The following is a 26401-nucleotide window of genomic DNA, read 5'->3' on the forward strand; positions in this document are numbered from 1 at the left end:
AAAACCTTTCAAAAAGATTTGCCGCTTTGTCAATCATAATTGATCAACTGAATTGTAACATGCAGCTACAGCAGTTTCGTAGCGTGCTACGAAATTGCTGTGTAATTTCAAAAGCACAGTCTTCCTTTCATAGCTAAATGATCGCCACTGTTCATGGCTTAAGACTGCTCTTCTCTAATTACAAAATTTGGATGTTTGACCTCATTACAGCTGGCATTTCCATAATGCAAAAACAGCAACCATCTTATTCAAGCTTACTCTGTCCAAATCACTAATAATCTCTTCACACTTGATAATGTGACGCATAAAGTTATCAACGTATAGCTTTGAAGACTTTGATTCAACAATATGAACAATATCCTCATCAATATAAAAGTCAACATCCGCATTTGATATAATTCTTCCATCATGATCAATTGCATGAGTCTTATGCTTATATGTCATAAGAGTTGTCCTTAAGGTAGACTCATCAACGTCCATAAAATTCGCGAGCTTTTCCATTGAGATGGATGTATACAACTTCAGGAAGCTCCGTAGACCTGACAAAAGCTGTTGCTGTCTTACTTCTGATAAGAACAGCTTCAACTGAAGCCTATATGCATCCTGGTTATAATTTACAAGAGCTTCATCATAGTTTGGTACTGCAGGAGTAATAAATTTAGGACAGGCATATGAAAAAAGTTCGTCATACACAGCCTCATCACTTCTCTGCATTCTTTCCATCTTCTCTCCATACTTCTCTTTCAGTTGATTGTTCACTTTTTCCTCAACAAGCTTCATTTGTGGACAGATAGAGAGGCATATAGCCAATGGAGCATACATCTGTTCATTTTTCTTCAGAATTTGGTCAAACTGTGGAGACTTTTGATGGAACTGTTTGGTCTTTATTATATACAACAGAACTTGATTGAAGGCCTGTATTGCCTCAACATACCTTCTCAACATAAGATTGGCGAATCCATAATAATAAATAGTTGTGATATGGCTTCCAATCACTGAATTGTAGACACCTGTCTGGTTAACATCTATAGGTGCCAAGCACTTGAGTCCACTGTAATAATCTCCAAGAAGGCAATGTACACGAAGTAGACCAATAATACTAAAGTATCCCAAAACCTTCAGAACATTGCTTCCTCCATTGTAGTCATATCCATCAGTTGCAGTAAATGTTAAATTACCTTCTTTCTCTTCCTCTAGGATCTGGATGATCACAGACTTCTCAACACGAGCCTGTAAATAGTTGAGCACACCATAGACATTCCACACCTCATCAAATTCCCGCAGAAAAGCTAGTTCTTGATCAGTCTTCTGTGTTGGTAGAAAACAAGGGGAAGATATCTATCACAGGCATTGCTGCTTTTTCCACCAACTCTCCAGGAAGACCATCCCCCTCAGCTTTGAACAGGTTTTTGAGAGCCATGAAATCTTTCTCTATTATTTCAGAATCGGACTTTGAAAAAGCACGAGAAGGACCTTCCCCCAGCAATACCAACAAAAAACCATCAAAACAGGCCTTCATTAATGCTGTAAAAACACGAGTACGAACTCTCGTATGGACAGTATCAGCTATAATTTCTAGGTTTGATTCAAGTTGTTCAAGAAATGGTCCTATCCTTGCACCCGCTGTTCCCCCAAGGTATAAACCATCCCAGAGCACAATACTCAAATCATGGAAAACCGCCTTGTATGCAGTACATTCACAAAGCTGCTGAATGCCCTCCTTACTGCCAGCCTGGGAAAATTCGAACTTGGCTTCAGGCGCACTTCCAATGGGTGCAAGAGTAACTTTTGATTTCTCATTATCTTTGGCAAAAAGATCCATCTTCCAACCATAGGATATTCTTTTTTCCAGTTGCTCTGTTTCAGTCCGAATGTGATGTAAGGTGTTGATCCGAACACACAGTTGTGACAGCGTCATAGGCTCAGAACTATTCATTGACACTATCTGAGATTTCCTTTTCTGATGGCTTGATGATTTTTCCTTTTTCTTCCACAACTTTGACCCAGTTGAGCATTTAGTAAGTGCTAGAAAAAGAGGAACATAACTGTTCTTGGATCCACATCTAGATTTAGTTTGGGAAATATAGCGCTATAGAGCTCTGTCAAGTCCAGCCACAAGATCTGGGAATAGATCTGAATGTTGAGATAATGGAAATTCAAAGAAAGCATCCAGTGTCTCTTCAACAATCCTTAAAACTTCAGCTGCTGAGGGTGCATATTTCTCCTTGTTTGCCACCGGAGTCCAGTCTTCTTGTTGCAAGCTCCTGTCCGCCCATTCGCGAAGTCTCTCTAGTCTTTCTTTGATCCATGTTCTTGACAAGTTTGCCAGAATAGAGTCAACCTCATACGGGGGCATTTCCCTTATGACCCCCTTTCCTCCATCTTCACAGTCCACTGAATCTTCAACAACGATCTGCACAAGGTCCTTCTCTAACTTGTCTGCAGCTTCCAATACATGAACACTTTCAGGTGTCAATGCTATGACACCTGACAAGAACTGCTTCAAATCCCGGCAGACCCTGATCAAATGACACCTAACGACCTAAAACACAGCGCATTCTGATAAGTATGACAGCTGGGTGAGATTTGATACGGATCAGCACAAAATCACCTAGACCGGGTTTCTGCGCTACGAAATCACATGAAACATGTTGTGCTGCGAAAACACCTAAAACTGACTTATGCGCTACGAAATCACCTAAGGAACTTTGTAGCACATAATAAGTTTTGAACAAAACTGACACATGGAAATTATGTAAATTATGAGACCAGTGGTGAATGAGGATGCACAGTGGACTCCTAAGACTCAGACTCTAAGGCAAACGAAAACTCAAACCTAGACTAGCACCGAATTTTTTACCATCAAACTAATGTGTGCGGTTTTGAAATTAGAATTCTTAAGTGATAACAGGGGCTCCACTTGGGATAGTGTGCTCCTGTAGTACACTAAGAACTCGCAGGTCTAGTGCCTTATCCATTTATGACAAACAGAAATTTGCTTGACAAGCATCCCCTTCAAGATTCTGGGGGCTTCACCTCAGGCTTGAGCTTGATGATCATCGTAGGAGAGAGAAGTCTATATCTACTTAAAAAAATAAATGCTCAGTCAACCTTGAGCTTATTTGCATTTTCCTACCTACCTACCCTATCAATTCAAACTTCTTTCAGCTCAATCAATGTGAAATTTCCAATGTAGCCAATCATTTATCTTATCTGATATTTGAGTTTTTTGATTGCATCGGAGTTCAGAGCCACTATGATATTGCGATGACCACTGCCACTGAAATTGCCTCTGATCTTCATAGGTCCACTGAACCACTGGAGAGTAAAATTCTTCCATATATTTGGCTATAGGATCCCAGAATACATGATCAGCTTGATGATTCTTGTAACTTTCTGGTTGTGCAAACTGATCTTCAACAACAGTGTACACTTCCTCAATCGTGAAAAAGAAAGGAACCAACACTCTCTCCTTGTGTTCTGCCATAGAAAGCTTCTGAAAATAATGATCATGATTATGAAGACTATATGCCTGAATTTGACCTTGTAAACCTTCAATGTCTTTCTCAATGTCATTAGCAACTTCATTCAAAAATTTCATCTTATCCTCTGCCTTACACTCAAATGATTTTAGATACGAGGACAAGGACAAAAAAAAATTTTCATCTGTTTCTCCATTACTATGATCATTATTCCATTGTTTGAAACCTTGAATTGAAGGAGATTTTGCCACCAACTCTGATCTATCTATCCATTCCTCCAAAAACATAAACCAAAAGTCTTCAAATGACTTAATGGATTTGGCAGGAAAGCTTTCAATCCACGGTTTGCATTTCCCTTGAAATGAATCATAGAACAACATAATGCAAACATCTTCATTTTTAACTCTAAGAAGCTCGATAAAATCACAGAACTCAAATAGATGCTTCAAAGTTAAACTCAAATCTTCTCCGTTGAATTTTGGACCATTCCTTAGAAAATATGCATCCTTGGGAAAATGATTTGGGAAACCATGAATTCCTGAAAAATTTATGCATGCATACCTTGAAATAAGAATGGTAGCATCTGGGTCCTTCATAACTCCAGTGGAATCACCATGAATCTATGAATTTCGAATTCTTCAACAATGGAGTCGCCAAGGTAGATTGCAGCCTCGAAAATTCTTCTGAGCTCCTGCTACCTTCAGAAGTTCAGTCTCTTGATTTCGGGAATGAATAATCTTCAACTCCCGGCAGACGCACCAAAATGTTATCTCAAAATCAGATCCTGATAGGCTGTTGGTCAGGTTGACTCTAAGTAACTATTTCAAACCAAGTTTTGGCTGAGGCTTAGCCTCCTCAACCTGAGAGGGCTCTCTCAAAGGTTAATGATTTTGATAAAAGCTAAGATGGCTAACTCTTATAGAACAACTGTGAAAAATATGAATGCTGGAAAAACATTAAGCATCTATCCATTGGGGTTATGGAGTCAACAACACCTCAATATAACAGTGAACTCAACCTTACATAGAAGTCAGGGCACTCAGCATTTAGATATTCAGAACATAACTCATATAGGACCACAGTTTATAAATGCATACAGGAAATCAGAGCACATTCAGTGAGTTCTGAGTGATTATACATCTATACCACTGTAAAAATTATGGAAAGAACAAGATCACATATTCTGAACAATAGAAATCCCTCATGAATCCTGAGAAGTAAAGTCAAAATTATATTACTGAAATGAGTCTTTACATAAGCCAAATACAAGCTGTATCATAAAATTTTCCAACCCTGATTACATTGTTGTTTCAGCTATATATAGAGCTCTTATTCTAACTGATCGAGATTCCTCCTCCAGCATGAGGGGAATTCGAAAACTACTTCTAATACTGACCACTCTTAAACTCTAACTACTTAATAAATACAACAAAGTGTTGACTGGAGTTTTTAGAGATCTAAATCAAGTAGGATTCTAACACCGTGACAGTCTTGGTCTACAATCATCTTCTTTCTTTGACATCTAGTCCCCTTCTAGTTTGGCTGTGATGGGTCTTCAAGGCTCCATGTTTGTCTTCAATGTCACATGTTTTCCAATACCCTGAAATATAGGAAACTGCCCCTGTTTGTCGGTCCTTGGTTTGCCTCAAAATATTCGAATCCAAAGAAGCATGCCTTTATCCTTTAATTACCCAAAATAGAGCAGACTGCCACGTCCTTGATGTGCTGTCCACCGTTTTCATGTACCTGTGTGATGACAAAACCTTTCAAAAAGATTTGCCGCTTTGTCAATCATAATTGATCAACTGAATTGTAACATGCAGCTACAGCAGTTTCGTAGCGCGCTACGAAACTGCTGTGTAATTTCAAAAGCACAGTCTTCCTTTCATAGCTAAATGATCGCCATTGTTCATGGCTTAACACTGCTCTTCTCTAATTACAAAATTTGGATGTTTGACCTCATTACAGCTGGCATTTCCATAATGCAAAAACAACAACCATCTTATTCAAGCTTACTCTGTCCAAATCACTAATAATCTCTTCACACTTGATAATGTGACGCATAAAGTTATCAACGTATAGCTTTGAAGACTTTGATTCAACAATATGAACAATATCCTCATCAATATAAAAGTCAACATCCGCATTTGATATAATTCTTCCATCATGATCAATTGCATGAGTCTTATGCTTGTATGTCATAAGAGTTGTCCTTAAGGTAGACTCATCAACGTCCATAAAATTTGCTAGCTTTTCCATTGAGATGGATGTATACAACTTCAAGAAGCTCCGTAGACCTGACAAAAGCTGTTGCTGTCTTACTTCTGATAAGAACAGCTTCAACTGAAGCCTATATGCATCCTGGTTATAATTTACAAGAGCTTCATCATAGTTTGGTACTGCAGGAGTAATAAATTTAGGACAGGCATATGAAAAAAGTTCGTCATACACAGCCTCATCACTTCTCTGCATTCTTGCCATCTTCTCTCCATACTTCTCTTTCAGTTGATTGTTCACATTTTCCTCAACAAGCTTCATTTGTGGACAGATAGAGAGGCATATAGCCAATGGAGCATACATCTGTTCATTTTGCTTCAGAATTTGGTCAAACTTTGGAGACTTTTGATGGAACTGTTTGGTCTTTATTATATACAACAGAACTTGATTGAAGGCCCGTATTGCCTCAACATACCTTCTCAACATAAGATTGGCGAATCCATAATAATAAATAGTTGTGATATGGCTTCCAATCATTGAATTGTAGACACCTGTCTGGTTAACATCTATAGGTGCCAAGCACTTGAGTCCACTGTAATAATCTCCAAGAAGGCAATGTACACGAAGTAGACCAATAATACTAAAGTATCCCAGAACCTTCAGAACATTGCTTCCTCCATTGTGGTCATATCCATCAGTTGCAGTAAATGTTAAATTACCTTCTTTCTCTTCCTCTAGGATCTGGATGATCACAGACTTCTCAACACGAGCCTGTAAATAGTTGAGCACACCATAGACATTCCACAGCTCATCACATTCCCGCAGAAAAGCTAGTTCTTGATCAGTCTTCTGTGTTGGTAGAAAACAAGGGGAAGATATCTGTCACAGGCATTGCTGCTTTTTCCACCAACTCTCCAGGAAGACCATCCCCCTAAGCTTTGAACAGGTTTTTGAGAGCCATGAAATCTTTCTCTATTATTTCAGAATCGGACTTTGAAAAATCATGAGAAGGACCTTCCCCCAGCAATACCAACAAAAAACCATCAAAACAGGCCTTCATTAATGCTATAAAAGCACGAGTACGAACTCTCGTATGGACAGTATCAGCTATAATTTCTAGGTTTGATTCAAGTTGTTCAAGAAATGGTCCTATCCTTGCACCCGCTGTTCCCCCAAGGTATAAACCATCCCAGAGCACAATACTCAAATCATGGAAAACCACCTTGTATGTAGTACATTCACAAAGCTGCTGAATGCCCTCCTTACTGCCAGCCTGGGAAAATTCGAACTTGGCTTTAGGCGCACTTCCAATGGGTGCAAGAGTAACTTTTGATTTCTCATTATCTTTTGCAAAAAATGCATCTTCCAACCATAGGATATTCTTTTTTGCAGTTGCTCTGTTTCAGTCCGAATGTGATGTAAGGTGTTGATCCGAACACACAGTTGTGACAGCGTCATAGGCTCAGAACTATTCATTGACACTATCTGAGATTTCCTTTTCTGATGGCTTGATGATTTTTCCTTTTTCTTCCAAAACTTTGACCCAGTTGAGCATCTAGTAAGTGCTAGCAAAAGAGGAACATAACTGTTCTTGGATCCACATCCAGATTTAGTTTGGGAAATATAGCGCTGTAGAGCTCTGTCAAGTCCAGCCACAAGATCTGGGAATAGATCTGAATGTTGAGATAATGGCAATTCAAAGAAAGCATCCAGTGTCTCTTCAACAATCCTTAAAACTTCAGCTGCTGAGGGTGCATATTTCTCCTTGTTTTCCACCGGAGTCCAGTCTTCTTGTTGCAAGCTCCTGTCCACCCATTCGCGAAGTCTCTCTAGTCTTTCTTTGATCCATGTTCTTAACAAGTCTGCCAGAATAGAGTCAACCTCATACGGGGGCATTTCCCTTATGACCCCCTTTCCTCCATCTTCACAGTCCACTGAATCTTCAACAACGATCTGCACAAGGTCCTTCTCTAACTTGTCTGCAGCTTCCAATACATGAACACTTTCAGGTGTCAATGCTATGACACCTGACAAGAACTGCTTCAAATCCCGGCAGACCCTGATCAAATGACACCTAACGACCTAAAACAAAACGGATTCTGATAAGTATGACAGCTGGGTGAGATTTGATATGGATCAGCACAAAATCACCTAGACCGGGTTTCTGCGCTACGAAATCACATGAAACATGTTGTGCTGCGAAAACACCTAAAACTGACTTATGCGCTACGAAATCACCTAAGGAGCTTTGTAGCACATAATAACTTTTGAACAAAACTGACACATGGAAATTGTGTGAATTATGAGACCAGTGGTGAATGAGGATGCACAGTGGACTGCTAAGACTCAGACTCTAAGGCAAACGAAAACTCAAACCTAGACTAGCACCGAATTTTTTACCATCAAACTAATGTGAGCGGTTTTGAAATTAGAATTCTTAAGTGATAACATCTTGGGTACATAATTTGTTTTGAAAATTTGCATCCATGCCTCTATCAATCCATGTTGTTTCATTAGCTATTGCATTAATTATATAACATCCAATGTAAAATTTCCAACCTAATGGTTGTTGAGACTCTGTATTCACTGTTTTTACAGAGCTGGAAGCTTCTCGAAATAATTTGTCACAAATAGCATCTTTCCCAAGTAACACATACATACCAAGGCTATTTCTTCTAGTAGATAGTTTTATCCTTGTCTTCAAGAATTTAGAACCAATTTCCTTCATGTTGAAGACATTACTCCAATCTAAGTCTATTATAAGCACACATATTTCACTAGCCAAGATCATGAAAAGGGAATCCAATATGTCAATAATGGATATTTGAAACTTCCAAACTATTGTTTCACAAGGATACTGACATTGTTTTAGATTGTATGAAAAATAAATTCCTTGAATGCCACAAAATTGGTAGCACTTGCATCTTGCAATCATCAAGACATAAATTCAACATGGAATTGAATCTTATGATATTTTCCATACATAGATTCTTAGGATTAAGGTTGAGAAAATACTTAATGATTAGTGAACTTTCAAATGTTGATCCCACAGATTCAGAGAAATACTCAGAAACAGATGTTGGTATCACTTGTAGTGGTTTTATATTAAACCCAACCTCTAGGTCTATAGTGTCAATATTTTTGTCCTTTATAGATGCAGAAACAAGCAACCATTTTGATGTTTTCTTCAAAGGTTGTCATGCCTCCAATAGTTTGTTAGTGTCAATTGAGAAAGGTCTCCTATGCATATGTGGAAGTCATGTTGCTTGCAAAAGGAGGTGAACTAGAATGCATTAGTTACAAGCTTGGAAAACCCTATATTGCTTCCTAGAGGCCAAGAGTAATATGGATAGAGTATATCTTAAAGGATGTATATAAATAATTATAAGTTATACTATTCTACCTTGTTCTACTATGTTGAATATCATAAAAGTTTCTTTATTTAACTATCAAGGCTAATTTGTATTGTAACATTTGTTTGTCCTTTATTAAATAAATTCTATTGAGAATTTGAAATCCAATTTTTGTGGTTGCATACTCATTGAAAATGGGTACCAAAATGTATGCATATTTTGGTAGAGGAATAAATGTGAAATAACAGCAATAGATGAAAAAATAGCAAGAAGTGAATGACTTCAATACAATGTGTCCTTTAGTTGTGAAGAGCAGTCATTGACATATGTTTTTGGCAATGATTTATTTGGTGTAATTGTACTGCAAATGGGAGTCTCTTGTCGATATAATATAGTGGTTGGACAATGCCTAAAAAATCCCCTGCTACTGAGGATTATATTCTTTAGAAACCAATAAAATTGGTGTCTGAGATGAACTCTTCAGTTGTTGGCATTGTTGTGCAACCCTGTGTTAATCCTGTTTCCATTGGACCCATTAGGTGTTTCATTCTTCAGGTGGCATGCCTTTATAAAGAAAAACTTGCATCCATATTATGATTGGAGAATACTATGATGGTGCCTTCCCTGAGGGAAAACTTATAGATCAAGGTGCTTTTAAAGACAACTTGGCTCCATTCATCCTCCACTCTATTTCATGTGATGGTTTGGTGGTCCAATACACCAAGTTATAATTAATGAGGGGCTTAGCTGCTGTAACTCACTAATCAACTTGCATGAATGCTTCAAACAACACCCCACGCTCTACCACTTTGCAATCCTATATTTTACTTTCCCAAACATACAACTAGGAAAAGTAAGTCCTCTAAGCACACTAGTTACTTTTTAATGGCTAGCATCAAACTCCACATGTGGGTTGCAACCACATGAAATGAGATTTAGTGAACAACTTCATTTTAACATTAAGCAACCCCTGGCCTCTAATTACTAGTTTGTTGAACATGTTACCAACATTTCAAGGTTCTGTTATATTTAACCATGCTTTATATACACCACCTTTCTCATCACATAATGTAGCCAATACAACCAATCTGTTCAATGACAGACAACCTGTCCTCACAATCAACTAGTTTGAAACAATTAGCTTGTAATATGTATTAATATCATTAATTGCAGTACACTTGAGCTTCATAAAGAGAGAACAATAAGAAACCTTCACCCTCCCTAAGGCCCTTGACCAACTTTGCATCATTTCTTTGAAGTGAAATGATATTTATATTAAGTTGATACCATTGTTGACTTAATGTTACAAAATTTCCCCTTGTTACATGAATCATTGCAGGGGTTCTTCTGACATTGACTCAGACTCAATCGATTGTTACCAAATTTGGCCTTATGGGTTGTTCCTAATAGAACTTCAGACAAATACAACCATATCTTTGTTCCCATATAAATATGATATGGACCAAAAAAGCCTCTAGATCTGTCTTTAACAATAAATACCAAATTGTATCTGTTTGAATGGAAGAAGACAAAAATAAATAGTCCATGTGAAAAATATTGTTTGCTTTTAATAGTGGATTCAGTTCACTATTGATGTCTGAATAAAACATGTTATCAGTGGAATCATTAGATAATGGATTGCACCTTGGAGACAATATTTCCCAATAATTAATAAGCAGTAGCACTTTTGCATCTAAAAAATGTACAATGCAAGCCATCATTCTAGCCATACAATTGTCTGTGCAAAAGGAAATGATGGCATAGCTATATGATTTTTTTTTATGATATTATAATTAAATCATTACCAAGAATCAGGGTTTTAGAAGAGAGTTAAAGAAATAATTGCAGATTTTTCGCCCCATATCCCTATACTTGTCCAACATGTTAGAGTATTTAGAATCTTATGACATCCATAAGTCACTATCTCATAGAATTGTTGTTAGAATCTCTGTGATTGGTATTCATCTTAAGCGTCAAACACACAAGTTCCCTATATGCCACAAATTTATTTGATCTCCATTTCACTAGATTTAGATTCTGATTGCTCTTCCTCCTGGAGATTGTCCTTAGAAAAAAAAGGTCCAAAGTTTCTTCACCATCCCCATTAAGCACACAACATGAAATAATAGTGTTCAAGGTCAACAAATCATGCATCGAAATTTCATCAAACACTCAGGTTCAATACGAAGCTCTCACCAAGTGATTTCTGTTATGTGCTGATGGGGATGAAAACCCACATTTATTCTTGCTTACAACACCCATAAATTTTTCTATATAGGGATATAAATTTCATAGATGAATTCTCACATGTTTATTTTCTATTAACCTCATGTATAAGAGAGCTTTTCCATTTCCCGTGCATTACCATACACAAAAATATTATTATACAACCCACTTTAAAGAGCCATTATATATTAATGCAACTATGAAGAACCTTTCAATATTTTGGCTTCTCGATTTCTCAAAGAACCTAAATTTATCAATGATTACAATATCAACCTTAGTCTTTAGGATGTTTTCAAAGGGCCATGGTTGATTATAAAACTATGTTGGGAATTTAAGTGAAATATGCACCAGAGAACACATATCATGCATTCTGATCACTAAAATTATTAGATGATTGATTCTATAGAACTATGCACTAGAGAAAACACACCATACATTCTAATTTCCTTTAAATTGAGGTAGCGGGTTTTAATTTTCTAAATCTATGTCTCAAACTTGGTTTTTCAGTAGTGTAAAAGTGAAATGTTAATGTGAAAACAAATAATTCCTTTAAATGGTTCTGTCAAACTGTCTAGTTTCCATAAATAGAAACCAACGAGGAGTCCTTTGTTAATATGATAGTGGGTAATATACTTGATCATGGCCTAGAGTTATCCAGTGATAATTATAATTCCATCCCATGAGGGGCATGTATGACATATGAGATCCTGGAGTCAAGTAAAATTAATACGACAAAACCCACGTCATGACTCAAAGAAACTTATTAGTATGTCTAAAATAAACTAATTAGTATGTGTGAATGGATTAAGGCCCAACATGATCTCAATCATCTTGATGCCAACAATCAATTAAGACTTAGGTGCATAGTCTTGCAGTCACCCTCATAACTAAAGTACAATTTCCAATTTTCACAGCTCTACTGATGTAACGAGCCAAGTTGCGACTAAGTTGGAAATGCTAGGTTAGTGAGTATGTAGCGCAATGGTCCAACAACCTCATGTGGGTGTACTTGTATGCATAAAAATCAGAGAAATAATTATTTGAAGGATCTTCATACTAGCCATCAGTGAACCAACATATGAGGTTGATGAATGCATAGTAATAGCAGTACCATGTTGGGAACAAAAAGGACAAGCCAAGAAAGCCAAAGTACTCTAAAAGAAACAACACAAATACAACATTTGCAATGTTAATATACAACAAAATATTTTTAAATTGTAAGTCCGGGGATTAAAAATAAGAGCATTCCTTTGTTAGATATGTAAATGATTTTAGTACTAGTTGTGCATTCCTCAGTTTAACCTTTGTTTTCTACATTTTTCTAAAATAAACCTTTGCCTTGCTCTGTTGTGGGCAGTCTGCTGAAATGAATGTTTGACTTGCTCTGTTGTTGAAAGTCTGAAAATGGGTGAATGGATACATTCCCTTGCTAGAATGTTGGGATGCATACTCATTGGTGGAAATGAAATATGGACCCTTGTCCCCGATTGGATTGAATATATGTCATTATTGTTGGTTTAATGTATACATGCAGTAGGTAAAAATGCTTATTAGTCCCTTTTGCTGGTCAAAAACCCAGGGTTGTCATCGACTTGTTAATTTATTGCTCTCCACCATATTACCTTTAGGCTTTCAAACCTTGGAAAAATGGCAAGGAATTACTTGGTTTGCTTTATAATTTTATTTATGATGTTTGAAATAATACACTCACACACACACACATAATTCAATTGCATATGCTAATATATTTTTAGCTCTCAAATTTTATGGTGAATTTTATTGTTGTCAAATTTAAACATAACCCATGTGACAAATCACTATAAATAGGTCAGTTGTGTTCAATTTGAATCCAATATAAATACACATTATGGTAGTCCAAAAGAAGCTCCTATTAGCGTTTTATCAAAAACAGATAAAATATGATTATATATCTATCTAAAAAATAGTACAAAAGTACATACAAAGTGCCAAAAATAAAGATATGACAAGTACAAAAAGAGGATGTCAAGGTTTGTTGAACTAGAGGCCAAAGCTGAAGTCGAGTGAAGGGGGAGAGAGGAAGACTATTCAACTGAGTCATCAATTAATATGAAGGGGTTGATGCACTGTCTGATAATGTCATTTGGAGTACTTGGGTCAAGGGGCTTGGTTGTGTGATCCTGGAAGAAGCACTTCAGTGAGTAGGTTTACTGGTCCTAAGATCCAAGGCCAGGTAAATTAGAGCTCAGTGTATGTGACTGGGATGATAACTTGTATCTTCTTTCTCGAAGGTTTATTGCCCTTTTAGATTATCCTTCGTAGTGCACATTACTGTAGTTATCTGGAATGACTCTGGATACAAAATTTTATGAAACATCACAAACTATTATGTTTTTATTTTATCACACTCTGTGATTTGGCTTTGGGAATGTGTGCAACAAAGATGACTGTCTGTCAGGATGGAAAAATCCTCTTCATTGATTTCCCACCATAATGTTGAGTAGTTGTATAAAATGATCTTCAATGTTTTCAGATCTTATTCTCTGAGTTTCTTAACTGCATGACTCTAACCAAGATCTGTGTTTAGCATTATTGTGCAATCAAACTTGTCTCTTATGTTTTTCCCATAATTTAACAAGGGTCTAAACAATATAGGTTCTTCAAGCTCTGCAGAGGATGAAGGGAGCATCAAATGGTAAGAACAGGAGTGACAAAATGCCACTAGAAAAAAATCCATCTTTAATCAGCTCACAGATGATGCCATGGAACTAATGGATGGTGGTGATTTCAGTGAAGTAAATGATTTTCATTTTGACTGTCAACCTTGGAATTGCCTTGCTAGGTTTTAGACAGTATGGGTTTATCTAGTGTGTACTAGTTTTCTCTGGTGTTATGCATGGGTTTCTTGTGCTCAACCTTATTTTGGTAGTCATACGTTGAATTTTATTACATGATATTCCATCTGCATATTTGATTTATAGGGCATCAAAATCAATTTTGTACATGTCTGCATTTTCTGTAATATAATGTTTAGATGTGATAGGGGAGGCTACTTATATTTAATTAGTGTTGGATTACTATTCTCTAGATTCCTTTTCTCATATGTTTAAGGTTTGGTGTCTCATAAATGCAGATGTATATCAAGAGAGAAAGGATGCATTTGAATGGGAAGCTTATAAGGAATGTCACATATTGTTCCCCCTAGTAAGTTCATGTCACCTATTATTCCCCCCAAAAAGGAAACAAGCAAACTTGTCCTATTGGTTCAGTTACAACACTTTAGGTCTGGGCAGCTGGAGTTTTTACAAGGGATCAGTTTCCCCTTTTCTAATTATTAGGCTTATTTTCAGTCATGTTCCTTTGATTTGTCATCCTTGCAACCTGTTTACCTACCACAACTTTTCTTGTGCTTGCCTTTAATTTATTTGAAACTAATTTTCTTTTATGAAACCAATATTTATGTTGAATCAGATTTATCTTTTTTTTAGTAGCTTTTGTGACCTTGTATAATTTGTCTTGCAACCCAATTGGTAAAATCAAGTGCATGGGAGACTGTATGGCGATGTATATCATGTTTTTCATTGTTGTAATCTTTGCTTGCATATTTGAAAATAGAAATGCAAACTTTGACCAATGTTTTGCAGGATGTCACCAATTATTGTCTTCTTTCCCATGCTGAGTCAATCATTTGAAGACACACCAACTACATGGTGTATGATACACCAACAGAAAAGATGTTGTATATCCTAATAAAATACAAAAAATGGAATTACAAGGTTAAAATCTATGTTACCATGATACGTACCAACCAGATTTTTAAAAACCCAGTATCTGGAAATGACAAGTATACATCAAGTACAAAAAATGTATTAATATTTTTAAAATTAAAAAAAATATATTAAGAGTTTTGAATTAAAACCATTCATGAATCACAAGATCTGAACTAAAGTCATTAGGTAATTTATAAATCTGAATATGAATTTTGACTTGAAGTTTGATGATATATGCAATACACTCTTACAGTTGGATAGATGGAAGAAATAGATCGATAACAATAGTGAGACAGAGCGTTAAAAGCAGACCTTTGCAACCAGTGTCAATGGAAAAGGCAAATGGTTAAAAAAAAAGGTGAATGTAATGGTGAAGATGCAACTAGAAGTTAGAAGAATATATGCCACTATAACAAGGTGGGCCATATGAAGAAACATTGCAGAAAGAGGTTGGTTGATCAGAAAATTGGTGAGAGAGGGCCTCAATAGAAGGCTTATGTTTGGATCTCATAGCCCTTCCTCCAGGGAAGAAACCTATTGGTGGAAAATGGGTATACAAGGCCAAGGGAAAGGTAGATGGCACACTTAACAAGCACAAGGTTGGGTTGGTCACAAAATGGTATTGTTAGCAAGAGGGCATTGGCTATGAGCAGAACTTTTCTCCTACAACAAATATGAGAACCACCCAATTAGTTCTAGCCATGGAAGCATAGTTTGGTTGGAAGATCCATCAAATGGACGTGAAGAGTGCCTTCCATCAGATGGAGATTTCAAGGAGAGGTGTATATGCATCAACTAGAGGAGTCTTGGGTTCTAGTGGAGGAGAATCTTGTTTGCAAACTGTAGAATACTATATATAGTGTAAAGTAGACACCTTGGGCATGGTACATTAACATTGATAGATACTTCGATGAATAGGATTCCAACAAAGTCCTTCAGATTCTAATTTGTATGTCAAAAGTGTTGGTAATGATATCATTCTATTGGTCATTTATGTAAGTGAAATTATTATTACAGCTAGTAAGGTTAGTGCTATTGAACAGATGAATTCTAATATGAGTAAATATTTTGACATGACTGAGCTAGGCCTCCTACATTACTGTCTAGGTGTAGAAGTTTGGAAAACAGGGAGCAACATTTTTGTCTCACAAAAAGAAAAATGCTAGGATTTTACTTGACAGGTTTAGAAGTGCAAAATATCATCTACACCTGTGGAGATAGGGCTAAAACTTTCAGCTAAGACTGACTCTAAAGTAGTTAATGAATCAATTTTCAGGCAACTAGTGGGGAGTGTGATATATCTTATTGCCACTAGACTTGATTTGAGTTATGCCATGAGCTTCATTTCTAGATTCATGACAACATCAAATGTAGATATTTGGACTATAGTGAAGTGAGTGTTGAGATATGTGAAAGAGACACTTGAATATAGAAGAAGCAAAGACCCTAGGCTGTGTTGGAATAGAAAATTAAATTGGGTAGTTTGTGTGGATGATAGAAAATCAGCTTCTCGATATGTATTCAAGCTTGGCATGGGTGTAGTCACATAGACTGGAAATAATGCAACATGTAGTAGTTCCTTCATTGACAAAAATAGAATATCGAGGATCAATGAAAGGAAAATTTGAGGTAGTTTGGCTGAGGAGGATGCTTTCAGACATGGTGTTGCAGACAAAGCCAACACCCCTATTTTGTCACAATCAATGGGTGCTCATATTAGCCAACTATCATGTTTTCCATGAGTGTACCAAGCATGTTGAGATTCACTACCTCTTCATTAGACATCTTATAGAGGATGGATCTATTGAATTGTAGAATTGTACCACAAAGGATCAGACTACAGACATTTTCAACGAGTCTTTGGGTTCCAATAAACTTGATGTAGTTAGCAGATTGACCAGTAAGAGAGGGTGTTAAAATAAATATCAGGTTATAATAGTCAATTAGATATTAGACATGGGCATTAATAAAGTCAATTTCTACTTTAGGCTATTTTATACTTTTATGCTTTATTTCACTTTAGTGTGTTTTTTGGTCTATCCCACATTCATAAAGTGGATTTGACTTGACTAGCTTGTAGCCCTTTATATCATTATTAATGCAATCTTGATTTTCTTTACGTGTTCTTGTTCTTGTTACACTGAAGATGTGGCAATAATTAGATACCCAAAACTTGTATAGAGCAGTGGCAAAAACATGTATGGCTATTGAGTCAATTGTTATGTGCCCTAGATATCAGACAACTTTTTTGCAAATTTATGACAAAAGTCATAGATCAATGCAAATGTTTTGTAGCCATTGATATGAGGATGACAACCACTATAGAAACACCCTTGTTAGGGCACATTGTCAGACCTAGACTAAAGTTGATGTAGGGAAGAAATCAAAACCATCTGCAGGTCCTTGTATTTGCAGATGCACGGAGATGTGTGCAACCCATTATTGTTGTTTTTGCATATATTCAGTGGTTGATGAATTAATTCCATTATTTTTTTGTTGGAGTTATTTATTTGTTTTGGGAAATTATTGATGAATTTTGTTAATTAATGATCAAGACTATATTAGGGATGAAGCGACCAGTTTTCCTACCTAGCAGAAAACCTTGAGAGTTGCCAAAACACTGTCCAATTTTATTCTAGAAAGCATTTTGAAGATTTAATTCTTAAAATTATGTGCATGTTAGAATTTACCTTGTGATTTGTGAAAACCAATAAAGACTTCTAGTTTTAATTAAGTAACTCAATTAGGTTTTGAGGCAAAGGGTACATGAGTTGGAATTCTTAGCTTGATAGATTGTCCAGCTTAATTCCACTAAATCCTTTTATCGATGGAAAGAGATGGCAATTGAATAGAGTGGAAAGATTGTTTTGATGAGTTTATGGAAATATGCCCTTCAAAATGAGGAAAATGAGAGTATGATGGAGAACCAACAAGGACCTAGACCTAGAGATGAAGAAAGTTGAAGATATGACATGTAACTGGGAACTGGGTTACCATCCTAGACAACCAACAATCACTATGGCTGGTTACCCAGGTGCCTCAGTGGATGGTGGTAGACCGATATGTGGTCTTAAGAAATTTTTTAGTCATCTTTGTAAAATTTGGAACTATTTTACTAGGGGATATTGGGGGAATCTGAGTAATGATAAAATGTGTTATTTAGTGTTGGGGCTTGGAGGGGTGGTGGTAGAGTGGTAACACTCAAAATTTTTGTTTCAGTAATATTTGCCACTTTATATGTGACCAACTTAATGTTAGATGTTTTAGTTAGATGTGAGGTGGTTAAACCATCCTACCCACTGATCCAGGTCCGGGTGTGACAAAGGGCCCTTCCAAGACCTTTTACTTTCGTGATGTGTTAAATTGAATTTTTAAAAGAACATAACTGAATACATGTGCATGCTGTAAAGAAGAAGGAACATGACAATCATCAGCAACATAAAACATAATCTGTTGATAACGGAGTTTGTCTAGGAGGGACTACGTCTCTAGGCCCCTCTGTTAAGATGGTGTAGGCCGCGACATTAAGTGTTGTGAATAGTGATGATGTACATAAGAGGTGATGTCGCTATCATATAAGGAAAATGCACTCACGCAGGAGTGGCTTCAAGAGATGTTCCGCTACAGGAACTCTCAATCAAAAGACTCCTATCAGTATGACACAAACTCATGCATGATGATAATGAGCATCCCGCCAACATGGCATAAAAGGGATCTCAATGAAAACATGCATGATGACACATGAGTATCCTTTAACATATAACAAAGAGATATTAAAACACAACATGACGAATCATGACAAAAAGTACATCCCACAAATGATTCCGCATCACATCAAGCAAGAATCATGAAAACAAGTAAGAAATAGGATCCCACATCCAACATCAAACAGAGATCTGTGCAGCACAATGCATAGAAAAAATAAGTACATGAACACACTGCATATACCTCACATCCAGGGTCCATCTGAAGAAGCAGATGTCAAACTGTTGAAGCTATTCATACCATCAATCTCACGGAATCGAATCGCATGGAAATGACTGCTCGCTCATGAATGCTGACACCTGCACTCCACTTAGAAAAGTGGCTGAAAAATAGAATGATAAAATGGAAAATCTGAATGCACCATCAAATTTTTGGTGTCGAATAGTGTAAAATCAGCTGTCAAGTTTTTGAATTCTAAGAAAGTGGAATTCTAGGGATTAAGGGATATTTTAGATTCCTTAAAGATTCCCCCTCCAGGTCCTTTACAAATTGGCTGCTCAGATCAGGAAACTGACTGTTCCATCGGATTTGTGTCGGTGAGAAGTGTAAGATTGACATAAAGTTTGTCTAATTTGGACAATGCAAAAATTTCACCCTCTTGGAAAATTTGCTCAATCATGGTTCCATCTGCATAAAAATTAATTAAAAGTTAACTCTGCCTCATTTTTCGTGCCCACTCCTGGTTCCTCCATCTGCCTTGTTGTGCACTGATGAATGACAGGTTTAAGTATAAGTTTGTTGGGTGGATAAATCAATAATTCGGTTTGGTGCAATGGCAAGTTAGGAAAAATGGTTGAGGAGGTCGGGTGGTCAAACCCCTCCCCTCCCTTTTTTAACACATTATAGTTTTATGTTTAAACCGAAATTTATTTGGGGATCGGGTGTGCATTGGGCGGCCCACCCCCATAACTCCTCGCAGCTCCTTGGAATGGCACATTTTGTTGGAGCATTTAAGTAATTGGGCTGTTGGAGTGTATGTGGTTTGTTCGTTGTTCTTATGGGGCCGCCCGCTTGGGGGCCGGCTGTGTGGGCTGAGGGTTCGACCCCCGTCGACACCCTTACCACTATTCCGACTTTGCTTGATTGGCGTGAAGTTTTGGGTGTGGGTTGGGTCCACCGCGCCCACCCCATATTTATTATGGTTACGTTTTATTTGGTTTGGTGTTGGTTGGATGTGGGTTGGGTCCATTGGAGGTGGCCCGTGCCCACCCCATATATATATATATATATATATATATATATATATATATATATAAACTATATGCAATATTTGGGGTGCGGTTGGACCAGCGAGGTCATAGCCATTAGTCCTTATAACTTAATTTTGTTATATGGTTTTGGGGGTGGCGGGGGTGGTGGCCCACCAACACATTCATATATATATATATATTTTAATTTTTATTAAGACAAAAGACATTTTTAAATATTCAGATTGTAGGCCGAATGAGACAAATTAATTAGGTTGCAAATTCACCCAGAATCTGGCCTAGGTTGGCTAGAATCCGGTGGCTGGATTTTGTCCAAATTGTGGCCTCCTTAAGCCTACCCAGTTACCAAAGTCAACTTGAACTTTGACTGCGCCTAACTTGAGCATACAGACTCGGTTTGACGAACTGTTCACACCACCATGATGATGACGATGAGATATACATTTTGGTTCTAGTTCGAAATCATTCTAATCACTTTGATTTTCGAGCTTCCATAAGCCCTCTTTGTCCTCTGTGTGTCTCTAGAGCCACCTGGATCAATCCTCCCCACTGAGGAGCTTTTGGTCCTCCAAAAGCATGAAAAATACCCTGCAACTTCTCTGTACCTTGTCTGCATCACAAGCGTCCTGAAAGGCCTCGCTTCCATCTCCTTCACCTTTGTTCTTCGGAGCCTTAAGTGATGAGCCGACACCTGCCACCTTTGCAACCTGTAGTACATTGTTTTACACATTACATGCTTGAATTGCATGACCAACTAATGACCCAAGCATCCCACACTTGCCACGAGTTTATAACACATACTCGGTGGTCAAGTTTACAACAAGATGGACACAATACCCTAGCTACAAAAACAAGGCCAACATATCATTGTTGCTTCAACAAGTGATGGAAAACACATCATCACTACAACACATGATTTACAATAATAAGGCCAAACACTATTTTGTTTTGACAAGTGGTGGAAACACAATATCACTTTCAAAGTTTATCATGCAACTCAAAATAAGACCAGACATCATTGTTGTTGAACAAGTGATGGAAAACACATCATCACTTTTACATTTTGAAATGCAACAAATGATTTACAAAAGCATGACCATGACACGCTAACATATCTAGAAACCATTTTTCACTTATCAATGTGAATGGGTCATCTCCTTGTGGTGGTTTTGCTTGTCGAACAACTGTTTCATTTGGTCCATTCACCGACACTTTGTCTTTAGGGTGTTGCTTTAGATGGAGCCTCCAACAAGTGGCTCTTTGATGGCCACTTCTATCACAATGACTGCAATAGGTTTTCTTCCTCCAGATCTGCTTAACATGTTTCTTTACCTGCTGTTGAGAGGGTCTTTCATGCCTCATCCTTTTGTGTGCTGCTATTCTTTTCCAACACTTAGAAAATGTATGGTTATGTAATCCACAAAAGGTACATGTTTTTCAATGCCATGTTTTATGTTCATCATTAAAAACATGATTATAATCGAAATGAATATTCGAATGTCGAGAGTTTTTATACCTTTCCTTCCTATCTCTAGTGTAAGTATGGTGATGAGAGCTTGCCTCAGCTCTTTCCCTATAATGGAAACTGTCATGGGATGATGGGGATGTGTTCCCATCATTCTCTTTTCTCGACGATGTCTCGGAAGAATCTGACACCTTCGAGCATTCTCCTTTGGTGTATCTCGAGCCTGCAAACTAAGGTCTCTGCACAACCTCCAATGGTTGAGTCATGGCTTGGTTATTAACACCAAGTTCTTTTTCCTCCTTGTGCCTCATCCTGGTAAGGAGCCTCATGTTTGTCCCTATAATTGGGATCTCCAAATCTCCAACAGAAATCATACTATGTGAAGAAAAAACTGAAAGGAAATCAACATCTTTTACCTCCTTTGTCGATTTGGAAAGAATTGATGAGGGCTTCTCATCATCTGTTGTTGGTGGTTCGCTAGTTGTCTCGGTGCATTCCCAAACTTCCTTTTTGACATACCCAAGTCCTACATGACGGGGTAATTCTTCTACTTTGATGGGGTTGATAATGCCTTGGCCATTAACGCCCAAGCCTTTTCCTTCATACCCCATTCTCTTCAACAATTTAGAGCCAATTCCCGTGGTATGATTTTCGAAGACAACGAAATCATCATCAGGACATATACATGAATTCAAATAATTACTTTTTACCTCACATGGGTCACAATGCAGCTTTTCCAAGGCCTTGTCCTTCCCTTGCAGCTGTCGTAGTAAACTATGTTTTTCCTCTTTCTCTTCATGTAGACACATCTTCAACTTGACGTTCTCTATTAAAGACTTTGGTTGTTGTTCTTCAGTTCTTTCAGGGCCTCTTTTGTGGCTTGCAACTGAAGCTACAATCGCTCCTTTTCCTCTATCTCTTTTTGTAGAGCTTCATACAATATTTCCACCCTTTTGGAAATTTTGAGCATGGTCTCGTACCTTGCTTTTGCATCCTCTCTCGCTGCATGTTCCATTGTTCACACTTGCAATTTGCATACATGCAAAGACCACTCTGATACCACTTGATCCAGGTCTAGGTGTGACAAAGGACCCTTCCAAGACCTTTTACTTTCGTGATGCATTAAGTTGCATTTAAAAAAAAAAGATAACTGAATACATGTGCATGTTGTAAAGAAGAAGGAACATGACAATCATCAACAACATAAAAACATAAGCCGTTGATAATGGAGTTCATCCAGGAGGGACTACGTCTCCGGGCCCCGGTGTCAAGATGGTGTAGGTTGCCGCATTAAGTGCTGTCAATAGTGATGATGTACATAAGAGGTGATGTCGCTATCATACAAGGAAAATTCCCTCACACAGGAGTGGCTCCAAGAGATTTTCTGCTACAGGAACTCTCAGTCAAAAGACTCCTATCAGTTTGACACAAACTCATGCATGATGATAATGAGCATCCAGCCAACATGGCATAAAAGGGATCTCAATGCAAACATGCATGGCGACACATGAGTATCCCATCAACATACAACAAAGGGATCTCAAAACACAACATGACAAATCATGACAACAAGTACATCCCACAAATAATTTTGCGTCACATCAAGAAGGAATCATGAAAACAAGTAAGAAACAAGATCCCACATCCAACATCAAACAGGGATCTATGCAGCACAATGCATAGCAAAAAGAAGTACATGAACACACTGCATATACCTCACATCCAGGGGCCATCTAAAGAAGCAGATGTCAAACTGTTGAAGCTGTTCATACTATCGATCTCACGACATCGAATCGCATGGAAATGACTGCTCGCTCAGGAATGCTGACACCTGCACTGCACTTAGAAAAGTGTGTTATAGACATTTTTGTGCCTTACAGCATTGAGCATGAAATGTCCATAATCTAAGGGATCCAAAGTCCCTAAACATGTTGTTCCTACCCCTAGAGGAACAACGCTAACAAACCACAGCAATTCACAGAAGTTCTCCACCTGAAAACTGCTCAAAACAAGTCAATTCAGGATCATTTCAGTGGCTACACTAGCTGTCTGCGCTGAATGTCAAAGCCAACACTGGCTACCTGCATTGAATGTCAACTAGAACACTGGCTACCTGCGCTAAATGAGAGTGGACAAGTGGAAGGCTCATTTCTCAAGGTGTAAAAACCCAGGAAGCTTCCAAAATGACACTTGCCTCAGGGAATTCGACTAGTGATGAGTAAGAGGTTCCAAATCTCCAAGTGGAAGCAAGAACCTCCAAGTGGACTCAAGAACTGACAGAGGGAGAGGACACTAGTCACATCTCAAGCTGACTCATCCTCTCTCCAAACATCTATATATGGATCTCTCTTCCATGAGATCTAGAGGCTGGAATTTTGGTTATTGCAAAGAATTGCTGTTGGTTTGAGATTTGAATCATTGGGTGCTTAATGCTTTGAAGGGGGTGAAGATAGGAATTCCATTTGCTGGGAAGGAGATGCTGGATTGGAGCCCTCTGGGTTGTATCTCTTCCTGAACCTTGTTATTCATCAATAAAGCTATCTTGGTTTCTCCTATATACTGATGTATCTTTGATGTATGATTGCATTAGTATGTTTAGTTTATCTCTAATCTTGAACTAGTTATGAATATGAATCCATGTCTTGTGTAGTGTTCTCTTCTTGTGATCTTGCAGAAACCTCTTGAAGCTGGGCGAGCGAGAAGGCAAGTAGCTAGGAATCCTCCAAGAGAAGAGAGACCGGATCGAGGGACAAACGGAAGACACCGGTTAGTCCATCTATCTCTCTTCATTCTTAATTCATAAAGGAAGAATACTAGAATAGCTGTCTCTGTTTGTTGCTAAGGCACTGTCACACCTTAGGTGGATAGGATCGTCCTGCATAGGCATTTTTCCCCACAACAAATTGGCGACTCTGCTGGGGAGATTTGTTTAGTCATTTTATTTGTGTTTCTATCATTGTTTACTTCATAGACTTGACAACAACAATCGAACTGCATCTGCTTTTCCCGGATGCAAAGTAGACAGTTGCTGCCTTGATCCAGCCACTGGACTTGTCTATGATCTGAACAATGGATTCACAAATGATTTGATGATCCTTGTGATAGATATTAGTACCCTTCAAAGCATCCCTTTAGTTGTACCTTGCTTGTTGCTTTTATTTGGCCTGAAACAGTGAATTAAATAGCAATCTGTGACCCAGAACCTGTGGGAAACGAGAGTTTCTCCTTCAGCGCAGACCCAGTGAAGGGATTCTGCATTTCAACGCAGGTCCCGTGAAGGCTACCTGCGCTGAATGTCAAAACCCCTGTGTTGAGGTTGCGCTGTGTTAGTGTCAGTCTTTCCAGCCTTCCTACAGTGATCAAATATGCTCTTACAAAGTGGTCTCAGAGTGTCAAGGTCAAATTTTGTCATTTGAGTGAGTCTTCAAGCAAAATTTTGTCACTAGGCATTAGGTCTAGGCTTTGCCCAAATGTCAGTCCATGTCATCATTCAGCTGAGCCTATCATCATTCAGAGGGTTGTCATTATCATGTCAGTGTCTAATGAGTCTTTTTACAACTTATTCATGCTTCAGTTGTGCCTAGGCAAGGTCATTTCCCTCTCCTAGGGTTTTGGAGGTAATTTCTCTTGGGCGGTCAAATCATTAGCAAAAATTGTTTCATGATGTTCATACACCTTCCCCTATCCTTAATGTACCTTATCAAGCATTTCCCAACACTCAGATCCCCCAAAATCCTCATTTTTGCACAAACCCTAGTTTCTAGCTACAACGTGGCAATTTTCTAGGTTTGGCCTGTGTTTTGCCCTTTTGGACCCCTTCCCCTCACTAAATCTCTGAGATTCCACTTTCCCCTACTTCCTAACATCCCTCCCTACTTCCAAAAATTTCCCCAAGAATTTAGAAGCCCCCTATCCCCTTCAAACAATTTCGCTCCATTTCGACAAAATTCCTTGTTTCACACATCGAGATAAGTTTCACTCAAAAGCTGTTTCTGAGCAATAAAAGATGAATTTTGGAAAAATGAGAGAGGTTATTGTCCAAAACATGCCAAGGAAGAAACACCTCCTTCAATTTTTACACAGGTTTCAAGGTTTGAGAGAAATGTCAAGAATTCCGTTGCCTCAGGAGAATCAAAGACACCTCTGAAGTGACCTTGGGAAAATCAAGTTTTCTCCTAACTGGGTTGGCCAAATGATTTTCTTGATGGGTAAAATGATAACTAGACACAAATATATTTCTAATGAGCTATCATGAGATCAATTTGGGGTTGAGGAAGGCATTTAAAAGTTGACTGCAACAATACTCTTCTTTCAGGCAGCCTCATTTGGCATTTTTTGAAGAGTCTTGGGAGATTTGATTTTTTACAGGTCAAATCAACTCCAAATTAAAAAATTATACTTGGGTTGGAAATTAGACTCAAATACCTTTCCAACGAGCCATCCTGCGCCCAATTCCAACACCGGGAAAGCCTCCAAAAGCCTCATGCAAAAGCGCGACCCGTTGGGAGGTGCGCGACCCGTTGAGAGCCCTCCTGCAGTGTAAAAAATCAACGTGCGCGACCCGTTGGGAGGGGCGCGACCCGTTGAGGATTTCTCCACAAAAAATTGCCAGTGAGCTGCCAAGTGACCACAAACTTGCTCAATCTTCCTCCAAATCATAAAATTTGTTTGAGGTAGGCCTTCTACACTTCAGTTGGTGGTTTGTCATGATTGATGGCTCTCGTGTGCAAAAGTTGAATTGTGCAAGTGGATGAAATTTTAAATGGCTCCTCAAACATGTCAGACACTGAAACATATGAGCAGAGTGATGACCATTCATCATCTTCAGAGGTTCAGGTACAGAGGAGGCCACATACAGGTGGAAACGGTGGCCATCACAGGAGAGAGGAGCCTACTTCTTTGGCAGGTCTACAAGCTTGTCCTTTGGCAGTTTCTT

General features: G+C 38.1%; 4 pseudogenes; all 4 read right to left on the reverse strand.

The window, feature by feature from the left end:
• Nucleotides 1-172: 172 nt before the first annotated feature.
• Nucleotides 173-1302, reverse strand: LOC149205021 (uncharacterized; annotated as a pseudogene).
• LOC149205022 (protein unc-13 homolog) lies at nucleotides 1301-3487 on the reverse strand (annotated as a pseudogene).
• Nucleotides 3488-5444: 1957 nt separating this feature from the next.
• LOC149205023 (uncharacterized) lies at nucleotides 5445-6542 on the reverse strand (annotated as a pseudogene).
• Nucleotides 6543-6546: 4 nt separating this feature from the next.
• Nucleotides 6547-26401, reverse strand: part of LOC149205024 (protein unc-13 homolog) — a 100189-nt pseudogene continuing 80334 nt past the window's right edge.

The sequence above is a fragment of the Pinus tabuliformis genome, chromosome 1_2 (genome assembly GCF_031772625.1).
Source record: "Pinus tabuliformis cultivar Carrire ecotype Pingquan chromosome 1_2, CPIR1, whole genome shotgun sequence".
NCBI classification, from domain to species: domain Eukaryota; kingdom Viridiplantae; phylum Streptophyta; class Pinopsida; order Pinales; family Pinaceae; genus Pinus; species Pinus tabuliformis.